The 16,114-nt window shown below is 38.3% G+C and overlaps 1 long non-coding RNA gene across 1 annotated transcript in view; it reads right to left on the bottom strand.

Annotated features, from left to right (window-relative positions):
- LOC102487152 (uncharacterized) overlaps positions 1–16,114 on the bottom strand; it is a 99,196-nt gene that overhangs the window by 1,933 nt on the left and 81,149 nt on the right. Inside the window, exon 8 of the long non-coding RNA XR_001369808.1 lies at positions 8,039–8,101. This is a non-coding gene — a long non-coding RNA (uncharacterized LOC102487152). The remainder of the gene's footprint in view (positions 1–8,038; positions 8,102–16,114) is intronic.

The raw sequence follows: 16,114 nt of genomic DNA, 5'->3' as shown, positions 1-16,114 counted from the left end.
AAAAGAAAAGGAGTGTGTGTGTGTGGGGGGGGGGGAAGACCAGCCTTAATGTGCTTTCATATAAATGGATTAAAGTCAACCCAAATGTTTTAGCTATATGTTTATCATTGGTCCACCTTATTGATTGATGTGGTTTAAATCATTATTAGCACTGTTTTGTTGTATCATTTTGAAAACAGGCTCAGCCAAACATAACAGAAAATTGAACTTTTAGTGGCTTAGCCAAATAGAGCTTGTCTTTTTTTTTTTTTTTTTTTTTTTTTTTTTATGTAATAAGATGTCAGGAAGTTGACCATCTAGGGCTGGTGTAGCAGTAGCATGATGTCATTGGTAAATAGCCTTCCTTTAACTCTCCTTCAGTCTATCTTGGGCTATGGACCCAGTACCCATAGTCTTAGACAGTATGAAGTTGGCACAAACAGGAAGAATGAAGAAGGGCCAGGTGAAAGATACAGGCCTGTTGAGGCTGGCTATCATCTAAGGAACTCTCTGAACATTCTATCGCAAGAATTCTGTTTCTATCTCATTGTCCAAAACTACATCAGGTTATAATCACCTACTGACAAAGGAATCTAGGAAATAGATCTTTTTATCTGGGCACTTCGTAACTTGGAAAAATAATTTGGATTATGATAGCAATAAAGAAGGATAGAATGGAATTAGGTAGGCTACCACCATCACATTTGCCATGGATGGGAGATTCTTCACATTACATATTTTGCCTCTATTTACCCAATTCCACAATTCAGACTTTGTTGACCATAATTCTAATATGTAAGGACACTTTGGATCATAGCAAAAAACAAACAAAACACAACAAAGGAGCTTACATGCAAAAGGAAATTTAATAAGTTCCCACGAGTTAAATTATGAAGTATATTGGCTTCAGATACACTATGGCTAAACTAGGAACTCAAGCAGTATCACAGAGTTCTTATCCTCTACCTCCCCCGCCTTCTCTTCTTCTTAGACAATCGTTCTCTGTGTGGCAGAGAAAATGGCTGCTGGCCACCCATATCCTATAAACTCAGCACTCCCAGTGGAAAAAGAGATGGTGTATGGTATTGAGATTCAGAAGATGAATAAGATAGTACCCTAAATTTAGTTCACAAGTCTAGTGGAAAAGTTAATTTTCTTCAATGAATCAAGCTATGTAGAAGTAAAGTATCATACTTTTACTTATTTAAAGTATTTCTAGAATTTATGTTCATCTCTAATCTTTAATAGCGTCTTTCATTGTTGGAAAAACAACTCTTTAAATCTAAGGTCACAGACTGAGCATCATGTTCCAAAATGTATTCAAAAAAATAGAAGTTCTAGTTACATAGAAAAGTATGCCAAGTCAAGTAAGTGTGAGAAACCACATATGCTGCATTTGATTCTTACACATCTAAAATGTTTATGAAGATATCAGGGATTACAGAAGGTCCTAAAGAGAGAAAATTGGGGGACAGCAGATGGCGTAATGACTGGACTCCCATGTAGTGGACCGTGGTTCAAGTGCCAGACCTGGTGACTTAAACTCACACCAGGCGTGTGTCCATGTGTGCCCAAAATCCCAAGAGGAGAATGGAGGAGAAGGAATTGCAGTGTGGCCATCTTCCCTGGAGGGTGATTTCTTGCTTTCTGTCTCTCTCTCTCTGTCTTTCTGGAGAGTGCATGCACCCTATAGCAAAAACATCTCAAAAAAAAAAAGAAAAGAAATTTGTATAATTTAATACAATCCAGCTTTTTGGATTGTACCATACAATAGATTTTGTGTTTATTTGCTGTTTTTTTTCCCTCTCGTTTTGCTTTTGTTTTCTACTTGAGTAAAAGAAACTCAGCCCTACAAAGCCAGTCCTTGTATTGGAAAGAAATCTTAAAAGGCAGGAAAGAAATTTGAATTATAATTTACATTTTATAATGTGCCTCACAATCTGCCTCAGTAAAGACATAATTCCCTGTTTATACCATAATACATAACTACAGCAAAGGTAAATAGGGACCAAAGCAGTGAAAATGCAAGAGAATGGTTCACTTTGGTATGTACAGAGCGATTGAGTTATTTCTTTTAGAAGCAGCTCTGTCTTCCTACAGGAATCTAAGTGCATTTTGACAGCAGAACGCTGAATGGTTCATGTTGTTTACTATACAGTGTTTTCAGTTACTTAATTATACACTGAAGTATGTGGAAATGAAATATCTCTTTTTATTTGCAACTCACCTAACACAGCATTGTCTAGGTTGAACCTACATGATTCTCTTTGTATTCTAGCATGTTGCTCAGTGGTTTATACATTCATAGGCTCCCTGTGTATTTCATGTTGACAATAAACAGGAGCCTTTAGCAACAGCTAAACTGGTCTAGTCACCCTTCATCAGTACACTTTCTACGTCCCTACATTCACGCCACTGTGCAAGCCATTTCTGCTATGCAAATGCCCTGCTCTGAGGGTGATGAAAAGTCATCCACCTCAAATCCCACCTCCTTTGCAAAGTCATCCCTACTAATAATATTAGTTAATACTCACTGGGCATGTAGCGTGTGCCATGCCTTAAGTTTTATACATCTAACCTATTTAACCCTAACGTATCTTAAAGTTCTGTTGGCTTGAATTGGTAATCATCCTTATTTTATATGAGTCTTAGCCATAACATGCTGGTCATTTCTCTTTTTTAATTGAAAATTAAAGGAACATTTTAGAAAATTTCTATGGATGCAAGTCTGTAGATTGGACAGGAACTATTCCCATCACTGGATCATTTGACACAGCACTAGTTACAAGTGTTTTGAGGCAGACTGCAAATCTGAAATGTTATACAGGGTGTATTGAACTAAGGCTGACTCTGTTGAGAGACACAGTAGTTTGTCAAAATCAAGTAAATAGGAGCTTAGTGGGGAACATGGACCTTGAACAGCATCATAATCCAACCACGTTCTGTCCAAAGTCTGGATCGGATTATATATGTATACACACACACACACATGTGTATATATGTGTGTATGTGTGTGTATGTATGTATGTATGTGTGTGTATATATATATATATATATATATACACACACATAGGCTGTTATATAAAAAGAAACAAGCAGGACTCCGTTCACTGAAGCTGATATTGTGCCTTTAAAAAGTATTTGATTTCAGCATTTAAAATACTGTGCTCCACTGCTGGTTTAATTTTTATAAATGTTCTCTCTCTTATAGATCTTCTCAATAGCCACATCAGAGGAAAGTGAAGCAAGAATAAGCTCCTCATTCAGGCACTCAGTACACTCCTGCTTGATTGGAATGGATATTGTACATAATATGTCCCTACAGATGTTTCCTCCAGTGGGGCACATTGAATTTCATTTAAATGCCAAGGCACAAAATCTAAAACAATGTGACTTTAACAAAAAATCTGATGAGGAATTTGATGAGAAAATGGCAAGAATTCCTGTGGCATTTGGGTAACAATTTCAAGCCTTCATTTTAATAGAATAAACAGGATCATATTTCATTCAAATCTGGCAATGAGATGAGCTTTGGGTATTACATTGATATAAACCAATAAAGAATTTGCAAATTTGAAGCACTAATTAACAGACACAATATTAAATGAAAAAAGTTTGCTCCAGGGGCAAATATATTTTGAAGACTTTAAACTTTTATTAAAAGACATTTTTGAATCACTTCTTCAGTAGTTTACTCTTTTGCTATTTTTTTTTTTTTTACAAAATATGGGAGTATGGTGACATTTTCAAACTGATACTTTTAATACAGTATCTGATATTCCTTTTTTTACCTTTCTGAGGTAATACGTCAATGTCACAATGTTTTGAGATATAAAGAAAAATAAGGGAAAAACAAAACACCCAAATCACAGAATAAGCAGAACAGGCTTCATTTAAGATATTCCATCATGTTTACAGGTATTACAGGTATTCAACTTGACCATAGTGGGCACATCCTATAACAATTATGAAAGCCATTTTTAGGGTCTTATAAATTAGGTCAACTACTCCAAGGGTAAGGCAGGTAGCATGTACTCAGAAAGTGGTTAGAAAAACAGAAAGATATGGTTATACTACCTTGGACTAAAAGATTTTACTCAAGATTTTACTCACAATGAGGTGACAACTCAATACCACAACCATATCAAGGGCATCCACCTACATACAGACTGTATGAGTACCCTTGGGCCTTCTTGTCCCCTAGATATCTCTAGGATGCTGACTTGAACCTAATGTCACTTGAATAATATGAAGGGGCCCAGCTGCAATGGCGCACATGCTCAGATGCTGTGCTTCACAGGCTGGGACCACATGGGAGGCCTGGGTTTGAACCCCAGGTCAACCTAAAGACCAGGCACTATGGCACATGCCTATAATACTCCAGCATTAAGGAGGCTGAGGGGAGAATTGTGACACAGTGAGATACTGTCTTAACAAAAGAAAGTGAAGGATTAAGTATGATAAGACGCAGCGGATTTAACTCAGATCTTGTAAGTACACAGCACTTCTTACATGATCTATTAATTTTTAACACTATGTAAAAATTACTTCATGTTATTTCTAGAACTCTCTGAAGCCCTGGCTCACTGGTCACCAATACGCTACAGAAAGAGAATTTCTCCACTTAATTGCAATGCTGCACAGAGTTGGTTTCTTGAGACTACAATATCTAAGACATATGCATCTAAAGGCTCATACTTCAGAAAATAGAAATGTTAGCCAGAATGTTAAAGAATCAAATGTGTGAGAAAGACCTTCGCATAAGATATTATGGGCTGACTTTGTGTATGTGTGTGTGTGTGTGTGTGTGTGTGTGTGTGTGTGCATGAGCACATCTTTGAATATGAGTATTTTTTTAAACAAGTAATTTTATCCCTAGCATGTATTCTACATGTATCATCAGCTAGTGTTAATATTAGCTGTACTCTTTTCATCAAGATGGCACCAAAAGCAAAGAAGGAAGTTCCTGCCCCTCCCAAAGCTGAAGCTAAAGCAAAGGCTTTGAAGGCCAAGAAGGTAGTGCTGAAAGGCATCCACAGCCAAAAAAAAAAAAAAAAAAAAAAATCTGTATGCCCACCTTCCAGAGGCCCAAGATTCTGGCTGCAGAGGCAGCCTAAATATCCTCAGAAGAGCACCCCCAGGAGAAACAAGCTTGACCCTGTGCCATCATCAAGATCCCCCTGACCACTGAGTCTGCCATGAAGAAGATAGAAGACAACAACACACTTGTGTTCATTGTGGATGTCAAGGCCAACAAGCACCAGGTCGAACAGGCTGTGAAAAAGCTCTATGATATTGATGTGGCCAAGGTCAACACTCTAATCAGGCCTGACAGAGAGAAGAAGGCATATGTGAAACTGGCTCCTTCCTATGATGCTTTGGATGTTGCCAACAAAATTGGGATCATCTAAAGTGAGTCCAGCTGGCTAATTTTAAATACACACTTTTTCACCATTCTATCTATCTATCTATCTATCTATCTATCTATCTATCTATCTAAAACCTGTACTAGCTCGCTCGCTCGCCCCACCCCCCGTGTGTGTGTGTGTGTGTGTGTATATACCTATACTAGCAATTCTGCAATCTGTGCCCCACTTACAGGTTCTAACAAAGGGTTAATTTGTTTGCATTATGACTAAATGCCACATTTTCCAAAAAGGAAGAAAAGGAAGAGAAGTTTGGATATACTGCAAGGAGATTATATACATTTTATTGTCATAACTGCCCTATGAGTAAGGTAATACCATATCTATATTATAAATGAGAAATATAAGACCCAGAAAGACTAAGTAACTAGCCCAAGATCACACAACTAATAAATGAAATGAGGTAGAATTTCAAATCAAGTAGGTTTGAAAAAAACAGGCTTTTCCCCACTGTACCAGAGTACCTGTAAAGTTGGTTAAAAAGTGAAAGATTTGGGCTGGCCCTACAGCCTACTGGTTAAGGGAGCCAGATCCCAATGGCTGACTATGATTCGAATCCCAGACTCAACAACATAAAAAACAAGCGAGGCATGTGTACCACAAATCCTGAAAGGATGGCAAAGAGAAAAGGAATTATGATGTGACCATGTCCCATTGGGTAGTGCTTTCTTCCTTTCCTTCTCTGTCTCCCTCGCTGGCAAGTGCACATGGCCTCTGGCAATTTGAGGGGGGAAAAAAGTAAAAGATTTAATCAAATTAAACCATCAAGAAATGAATTTAGCATATTTTGTTATAATTTTTTACTAGTAAAAATTTACTGATTGTTATGTAAGGAATTTCCATGATTCACGGAAACTATGAATGTTTTTTTGTAGAAAAAAGCTTAGGAATAAATTTGTGTTCATCTGCCCTCCCTCTTTGGTGCATCATGTTATCAATGAGCTTGTTCCTAGCCTCATTTTACCTCACTCATTTTTTAAATTTTGCCAATTTGCCATGTCTTACAAGCCCTTGTTAACTACAAGAAATGTTTTCTATGAGAATGTATACTGTAAATAAATACTATGCTAATTGGTTGTTGAGTGAAACTTAATGGATCAGCCAGTGTTTTGATATCATGTGCCTCCCAGTTTTTCATTTAAGGGATCTTTCTCATTGTTCTTAACATAAATGAATGACACTGTGTTTTTAAAGGCCAGAGCTAAGTTCCATCAGCTGCTGAGCATGGCTACTGCAATTATGCATTCTAGAACTGGGGAAATAACCACGGGATGAGTTTGGAACCCACTAAACTCACTGTGAGACAAAAATCAAACTAAAATTCTGTTGATCACCTCATCCATATAAGTTTCTACTGACTGCTTGACTATAGGAAGTTTGGGTCTTCTGAAATTAGTGTCAGTTCACAGTCAGTGTCCAGTGGTTCTCCAAAAGTACGGTTATTTCCTTTTTCTCAATGCATAATAGCCCTGGTAAAAGGCCATACATTCCTTCAGAAAAGACAGGAAGAAAGGCTAAGAGCATTAGGTTTTGGTAGTATAACAGGGTTCCTCCTCAAGCAGACCTGACCTTCCCTTCACTCAAAGGATTCTGGGTCTATCAACTAGCTCAAGTCTAGGAACTGATTGAGAGGCCATAACACACTGTTCCAATTATTCCAGTTTGAGTTACATTCACTTGACCTAGAAACTTCCTACTTACTCAGATCAAGTAAGAATTGGGTAGACTGCTATAATTTCACTGCTAGGGACACCTGATCAACTAGCCAACACCACTGATCTTTGTAAGTCAGACTCTTCTGATTACTACTTTGATTCTACTATCCATTATGGTAACCCTGCTTTTCTTTCATCTGGTGATTAAGTGCTGCCTTATAGCCCAGCCCATGCCTGCTCAGGATCCAGTGACCGCCTTTGCGTGTTTGTTTCCAGTTCAGCAGCAGCAGTTTCTGCTGCAAATTCTGACCTAGAGGTAAGAGTGGTCATAGACTCTTTAAGAATGCTGGGGCTCCCTTCACAAATTTATGGCCCATAGTCTCACTGATGGGGGTGAACATGTCTTAGGTGATAAATCCACTCTAAAATGTCAAGAGTTGGGTAAATGGTATTTTAGTGAGCACACAGCCTGAAGAGTATAGGCAGAAGATAATATTCAAAATCAGAGTTAAATAGAGGGTGGCCAGCATGGTGTGGTAATGCTAATGCAATGTTTTGTGATGCTTAAGCCACATGGGAAGGTGTCAGTTTGTGTGTCTGTGTATATACTAGGTGAACACAAACATGCCAGTGATCCTGGCTGGCTAAGGCTGAGAATGGATCATAGCAAGAAGACCCTATTGGGGATGGCCCATCTTTCTCTCTGTTTTTCCCTCTTAGGGAAGAAATAAATATTAACACTTTTAAAGATAAATAAAACAGAACTTAAAGGTAGAATCTTTAATAATGAAATGCTTTATCTTTGCAGTACTAATTCTATCAACCCACAATCTTAAACACAAGAACTTAGCTTTTCTTTTTGGTTAAATCTCCAAGTTTGGAACATCTTGGTGCCCTTCACACTAATTTTCACTGTTTTACAAAGGTAGTGACATAACTTTTTTTTTTTCTATTTTCAAGTAAGAGGTAAGTACCTACAAATATAAATGAACCACAGCTTGCAGATGAAGGGCCTGGTTATCTTTCAGACACTGGCATAAACTGAAGCAAAAAGAAGAGGAAAGAATTACAAGTCAGCACTGATATTATCAACAAATCTTAAAGACAAAACAGTTCTTAAAAATAAAAATAAAAATAAAAATAAATAAATAAAAACAACTGGGTTCTATATCTAAAATGTCCTTAACTGTGAAAATATTGGGTCATTGGAAAAGTCATGATGCTTTTTTGCACAGAAAACCAGAAAAAATACCTCATGACTTTTCCAGTGACCCAATAATTTTACTGACATACCAAAAAAAATTGTAAAATGTTTTTCTCAATATCCATTCTAATAGATTAGTTTTGCCACTTTAATATTCAGAGTAATACAGAGCTGCTGTTTTATTTTATTTTATTATTTTTTAATTTGCTATAGGGCATATGCTCTCACAAAAGAGAGAGAAAGGGAAAGTAAGAAAGCAATCCGGGACTACAAGATGGCATAATGGTTACGTTGCTGGATTCCCAGGTAGTCCACTGCAATTCAAGTTCTGGACCTGGCAGCTTAACACATGCTGGGCACGTGTGGTGTGTCAGTGCTCAAAATCCTGAGAAGAGAATAGAGAAGGGATTTTTGGCTTGGCCATCCCCTGGGAGGTGACTTCTTGATTTCTGTCTCTCTGGTGAGCATACACACCCTATAGCAAAGATCTCTCTTTAAAAAAAAAAAAAATAGAAGAAAAAGAAGAAGAAGAAGAAAGCAAGCAAGTAATCCACCAGGTCCAGGACTTGAACTGCCATCAGCCATGTTTGAGTTCAGCACCCCAACCAGCATGCCACCAGCTGGCCCCCAGAGCTACTATTTTTAAAATTAAACTTGTATACCTTCAAATACAAAAATCATCTAGGAAAATGATTTGCATGTTACACAACTTAAGTGTTAAAATTGCAGTGGGTTTGCCTTCTAGGCTAGTGTATTTGAGACATAAACTTTTTTCAATTTATCTTAGTGAATACCATATGTGTCTACATTCTGATAATATATAAGGCTATTTTTCTTGGAAATTTTTGGGAACATTTGGTTTTACATAATAAAAAAACAGCAAATCTTTTTTTCTTGTTTCTTCACCTATGGGTATCCTTTAGGTTTATGAATATGAATATCAATGAATCACTCTATATCATTCAAAGACTGATAGACAAAGTTTGAATTTTGAATATCAAACACAGTTTTTTAATTCCAACTGTTATCTACCATTGCATAAACCATATTATTTTTATTATCTCTTTTAGTTTCTTTTTGCCCGGCTACACTGCAAACTTTTTCAAGAGAAATTTTGTCTTACTTGATTTTTCACACCCAAGTGGAAACAGCACCTCTGACATGAATCTCTATTTGCAGAATGTTTCCAGCCTAAGACCCTCATGTAAAGACTTTTCTTCAGTTATTACAGTTGGGTGGAATGCAATTCACTGGAGTAGAAGTCCCATGAAAAACTGGCAAGCCGGCTGCTCTCTTTCCTGACACTGTAACTACTCTTAACAGTATAAAATAATATGCTGAATACTTGGATTCTAGAAAATCATTTCCAGTGCTAGCTCCATGAGCTGGTGGTTAAAAGGGCTAGATTCACCCAAGATTTGAATTTCTCAGCTGCAGAGACTTGAGAAACATGCTGGGCATGTATGCTGTGTGCTCAAATCCCAAAAGGATGAAGAAATGGAAGAGAAGGGATTGCAGCGTGACTATGTCCCATTGGAGAGTGTTTTCTTCTTCTGCCTCTCTCTTCATCTCTCTCTCTCTCTCTGCTGAGTGCACACACCCTCTGGCAATTAAAAGGAAAAGAAAAAGAAAAAGAAAATCCTTATTTCCATTTAAGCTAAAGCCCAATGTATTGGGTTATCAGAAAAGTCATGACATATTATTCTGGGTTTTTTTCTATGCAAAAAAGAGTCATGACTTTTCTGACAACCAACAGTAGTCTGAAAGCAGAAGTTTTGGAGAAACTGCTACCATATCTGAGACCTACACAGTCAACCCTATCCCATCCTCTTTCCTATTTCTCAGGTCACAGAATTTAGTTATACACTGCATTTTAGGACACATTATTATCATCCATCTATATGAAAGCCTCCCATTTTATTTTCACCCATATAATGTGTTAGCTATATATGTCTCTAGACATACAAGTTTTCTTGAAAAAGAGAATGTTACTTAATGGTTATAAATTTAAAATGTAGTTTTATTATATGTTAATATTATTAGTCATAGGGACTAGCAGGTGGCATGGTGGTTAAGGTGCTGGACACTCCTACATGCCCGACCACGGTTTGAGTCTGGGACCTGGTGGCTTGCTTTATCACTATCTCGCTCCCTGCTCCCCACCCCCCATCTCGCTCTCTCTCTGGTCAAATTAAAATAAATGAATAAATAAAAATTAAATAATCCTTTAAAATATGTTATTAGTTATACAAACAATCACATGCTGTTTCTTATGGGTTTACTAAATACTATGTTTTCTGGTACTGTTCATTTTGCTGGACGTAAATGTAATGTATTACTTCTGACTTCTATATTCCATTATATGCATATACCACAATTTGCTTAATCATATATATTCTTTTTAATTTTAAGAGAGGGCGTGTGCACTCCCTGGAGAGAGACAAAGTGAGAAAATACTTCCTCAGTGGGGCATAGTCACACCACCAGCCCTTCTCTTCAGTTTCTCCCTTATTTTGGAATTTGGGCACACATGCACACACACCCAGCATGTTTTTCAACTTGCAAAGTCCAGGACTTGAATTGTGTTGGACCTACCTATCCACATTTTTAAGACCTCGTAGTCTTTGCTAGTACAAATAACTCCATAATGAATTCCACTTGCAGATCTGTGCATTCATCATTTCACAGAGCACAGCCAGATTTCTCTCTGGAGGGGCGGGATACATTAGTTTATACTCCCAACAGCAGCTCGTAATTCCCACTTCTCCACATCCTTGCCAGCATTTGGTATTATCAACTTTGTAATCTTTGCTAATGTGATGGATGTAAAATGATATCTCATAGTTATAATGCAGACTGAACATAATTTCATATACTCGGCTGTTTTTTATCTCCGCTTATTAGATTTATCAATGTACTTTTTTCTTTTAGATTTTGAGTTTGTGATAGTCATTTGCAGAGTTTCTTAAATGTTGTAGATTTCTTTTTTGGTTTTAGCTATTTAGCTCCTCCAAATCTGTAGCATATTTCCGTTAATGTATCTATAGTATTCCCAATAGAAAAGAAATTCTTCATTTTGATGTTTCAAAATCTGTAAGATTTCTTCACTGGTTTGTTCTTCATGAACCGTGTTTGAGATATTTTCTACTCCAAGATTACAAAGATATTCTTCAATATTTTCTTCTTAGCTTTATAGTTTTATCTTTCATTTATAGAACTTTATTACATTTTGTATATATTTTTTACATACACATATTTTTTAGATGGTAGGGATTCAACTGTAGTTTTCCACATCAGAAAAAAATCATTTTTCTATATGGTAGTGATTCAACTGTAGTTTTCCACATCAGAAAAAAAGTCATATTTCTCATCAGTTTAAATATCACTTCAGTTACAACAAAATCTTATTAATGTATGTTTACATATATACATACATACATAAGCATACAAAACTATAGACAAAAAAGAAAAAAACAAGAGATCAGTGGAAATGTATACCTATCTCTCTCTCTCCACTAGTTCTAATTTTTGTACACAGTTCTGTGATTTTGTGGGATGCTTTATAATCTGGAAGAGTATACCCTCTGTATTAGAGAGGGTTTTCCAGAGAAACAAAAATGATAGGAGATAGAAGCATACTGCCAAATATTTCAAAGATATATGTATATTTCAAAATTTTGGGGAACCAGCAGTTAGCGTAATAGCTATGTCGCTGGACTCTCACGTAGTCAACCACGGTTCGCGTCTCAGACCCGGTGGCTTAAAACTCACGCTGGGCGTGGGTGCGTGTGTGCTCAAGATCTGGAGAGGAGAATGGAGGAGAAGAGATTGGGGCGTGACCATCCCCCGTGGGGGGTGATTTCTAGCTTTCTGTCTCTATGTCTCTCTCTGTCTGTCTGGAGAGTGCACGTGCCCTATAGCGAAAAAATCTCTCAAAAAAAAATTTTGTAGAACAATGGAATTAAAGTACAAGTTTATTTCAGTGCAGAAACATTTGGAAATTCATGCATGGTTGTTTCATAATATGCATTGTCCATAAACTTTTTGAAGTCCCCTCGTGTGTGTATACAAGTCTGTATAGAGAAAGAGAGAGAGAGAGAAATTTCATACTGAAATTGGTTCACTCAATTATGGAAGCTGAGAAGTCCTATGATAAGCCCTCTGCAAGATGGAGACCCAATTAAGTTAGTGGTATAATTTGCTTTGAGCCCAAAGGCCTGAGAACAGGAGAGCTAATGTTGTACCTCCTGGTCCAAGACCACAGGCCAGAGAAGTAGTTGTGTCCACTGGTATGAGTCCCAAAGTTCAAAAGCCCAAGATCCATAAGCTCAAATATCCAAGGGCAGGAAAAGAGAAGGGCAGTTCAAGGTGAGAGACAGTTCACTCTTCCTCTGCCTTTTTGTTCTCCTGTGCTCTTAACAGATTCAATATTGACTGCCCACAGTTGTGAGGGCAAATCTTCTTCATTCAATCTACTGACTCACATGCAGACCTCTTTAAGAAAAATCCTTATAGACATACCCCAGAAATAATGTTTTACCAGCTACCTGGGCATCCCATAGCCCAGTCAAGCTGACTCATAAAATTAACCACAACACCCCTGCTCCCTCATTCTTTACTCTGAGTTTCAAAATTGTCTAGTTAGCTTATGTTTTCCATAGAAGTTGTGATCTGAGTCTTATTTTCTAGTTACAGGTTGCTTGTCTAAAGGGATGCTACCTACAGATTTCTGTTGAATGTAGCTGGCATTCTAGTCTTGCTTCCATTTTTAAATGGAAGTTTTTAATATTATTTGATAAGTATTGAGAACTTACCATGTAGTTGTCACTGTTCTAGGACCTGCAGCTACAGCAGTGAACAAAACAGGAAAACAAACAAAAACCTGCACTGAAAGATCTTATAGTAGCAAAATAAATGAATAAGGTACACAATTATATGTACTAGACCAAGATGTTGCACTAGCACAATTTCTATGTTCTTCCCCTCATCCAATTCCACTAAAATATCGGGTCATATTTACATAGAAAAATACATCATGACTTTTCTGATGACCCATTATATCAAGATTTTAAGAAGAATCCTGGGTTTTACTAGGAAGAGGATTGTTGAACTTGTGTGTAAAGTAGCAGCTTTGGCTTGAGGCAGGACTCAGTTGGGTAGGACTGTAGGGAGATGTGGGGAGCCACATGCACCAAATGGCTGACATGACCTTCATACAAGGACCTTCAAGTATCCTTGTTCCAGGAGTAGACAATTCATCCTGAGACTTCCTCATTCAGGCAGGTCCTCAGCCAGGTCCACAACAATTCCTGCCCCCTCTTCCTACCCTGTGTATATAAGAATGTTCTCTGGCCCTCAATAAACGAGCGACTGCATACCATCTTGAGCTGTGACACTGTGTCGCTCCCAAGTTGTGACGCTGCGCCGGTTCCAGACCTCCGCTCTCTCACTCAGGCACCCTGCCCGATTGTCCCATGGGCCGGGACAGGGAGAGAGGATAAAAGTGAGAGAATACACCTTCAGGGTTCTGTCCTTGCAGCACCTCTCCCTTTGCTCCTGCCCATTTTCACAACTCCCATACCTGCATGACTCAAACTTCAGTTTCACATACTCTCAGAGGTTAAATCAGAGAAGGACGAAAGTCCTATACTTGTGACCTGCCGAGAGAAATAGGTGAGGACAAACCAACTTCAGACAAGTGGCTTCTCATTCTTAACCCTCCTAAACCTTAGGGTTGGTAATTTTAATCTATATGAGTCTCTTCCTACAGCTGCTTCTCCCTAGGATGCAAAGTGTGAAGATCTTATCTAAGGAATTGTTTAGTAAGCTATAGTTTTGTGGTCTGATAGCTTTACCCTAGGTGTTTCACATACACACACACACTCATGCTCACTCACATATTCACACTCACACTTATATACACTGAGCTCTTTGGGGCTGATCTTTACAGAAGTCTGATCTTTCCCTTTGTGTAGACCTAACAACATAGCTGGTACTTCCAAGAGAAAATGAACTGGCAGGCCCAGATAACAAGACAATTAAAGAATACAACTATTTCGAAGTACCATAATACAGCTACCAGTAATAGAAGCAGTTTTAGAGCAGGCAGACCAAGATTTTGAAATTGAAAATATGCCAAAATAAATTAAGAAAGATATTAGTAATATAGAGCAAAAATATTTAAAAGGAAGCAAGAAGAGGACTGGCTCCATAGCACAGTGATTAGACACTGGACAGATGAAGCCAGATTCCACATGGCTGATTGAGGTTCAAGTCCTGGCCCCAGAAGCTCGCCATCAGGCACATACATGTGCATATACATGCCCAGAATCCTAAAGGGGAGGAGAAAAAGGAAGAAAAAAAGATCGTGATATCACCAGGCCCCATTAGGGTATGCTTGGTGCTCTTTCACGCGCGCTCTCTCTCTCAGTCCTTGTCTATTGTACACATGTACGCACCTTCTGGCATCAAAAACAAACAAACAAGAAAGCAAGAAGGGAAGGGCTAGAGAGTTCAAATAGGGTTTCCAGGTATAGCTTTACTAGAAAGGTAACAAAGGTAATAAATACCATCGCCCCCTAAACGGAAGGAGATTCCCATGCGAATATCTGTGAGAATAGCAAAGAAATTCAGGCTGGTGAAAGTCAAGCACTGAACTGAAGCCACGAGAGAGGAGGAGGAGTGGCAGGACATTAGGCCCAAAAGAGAAGAGGACAAAACCGAGATCTTAGAGACCACTGTTAGAACTTGCTCTTATAGACACAAGAGTGCATGTCAAAGTGGAAAAGATTAATGAACAAGATACCACAGCAGAGTAAAAAAAAAAAAAAAAATTGACAATATATACTTCAAGAAAAAATCTAGGGAACCAGCAGTTAGTGTAATGGCTATGTCGTTGGACTCCCACGTAGTCGACTGCGGTTCACGTCCTGGACCCGGTGGCTTAAAACTCACGCTGGGCGCGTGTGTGTGCATGCCCAAGATGCCGAGAGGAGAATGGAGGAAAAGGGATTGTGGCGTGACCATCCCCCCTGGGGGGTGATTTCTCGCTCTCTGTCTCTATGTCTCTCTCTGTCTGGCTGGCTGGCAAGCACACGCACCCTATAGTGAAAAACATCTCAAAAAAAAAAAATCTAGTAAAAATATTACTGAGTATGCACAGCATAATGTAATATTCAATGTAGAAGGTAAATATGTCCGATCTTTAATTTTATTATTACATAGTGTATGTGTGCTTTGTAAAACCATGCTGTACCCCACATTATTATATGTAAATCAGAAATTACAATCAAAGATTAAGAGCCAGCAGGTGGCATGGTAGTTAAGGCACTAGGTCCCATGTGGCCAACTGTGAAGTTTGAGTTTTAGATCCATCTGCTTGAAAAATATGTTGGGTATGTGAGCCTGTGTGTCCAAAATTCTGAGAGGAGAATAGAGGAGAAGGGACTGAAGAGTGGCCATCCCCCGAGAGAGTGATTTCTCACTTTCCTTCTCTTTCTCTCTGGCAAGCAGTGCACGCACCCTATGGCAAAAATCTGAAGAAAAAAAGAAAAACTTGCTTTTCTCCTGAGGGAATGGGGAAAATATTCTGAGGAGATGGGGAAATCCCTTGGAGTGTTCTGAGGCAAAGAATGGCATAAAAAACAGGAGGGTAAAATGATAGCAGGAAAATCATCCAATAGACTACTGACGTAAAATGATGGAAATTAGAGCTGCAGCAGAGGGGGTGAGAATTGGTCAGCTTGGGGTGGAATGGAGGGAATGAGTGGCCATTTACTGAGTCAAGGTAGACTTTAAAAGGTACAGATTCTGGATGGAATATCAGAAACTCTTTTGGGGGGGGGAAGAGG

This window comes from Tupaia chinensis, unplaced genomic scaffold, assembly GCF_000334495.1.
Source record: "Tupaia chinensis unplaced genomic scaffold, TupChi_1.0 Scaffold147417_1, whole genome shotgun sequence".
NCBI lineage: Eukaryota > Metazoa > Chordata > Mammalia > Scandentia > Tupaiidae > Tupaia > Tupaia belangeri.
Note: the sequence above shows the minus strand (reverse complement) of the source record. Positions and strands in the feature narration are given on the sequence as shown.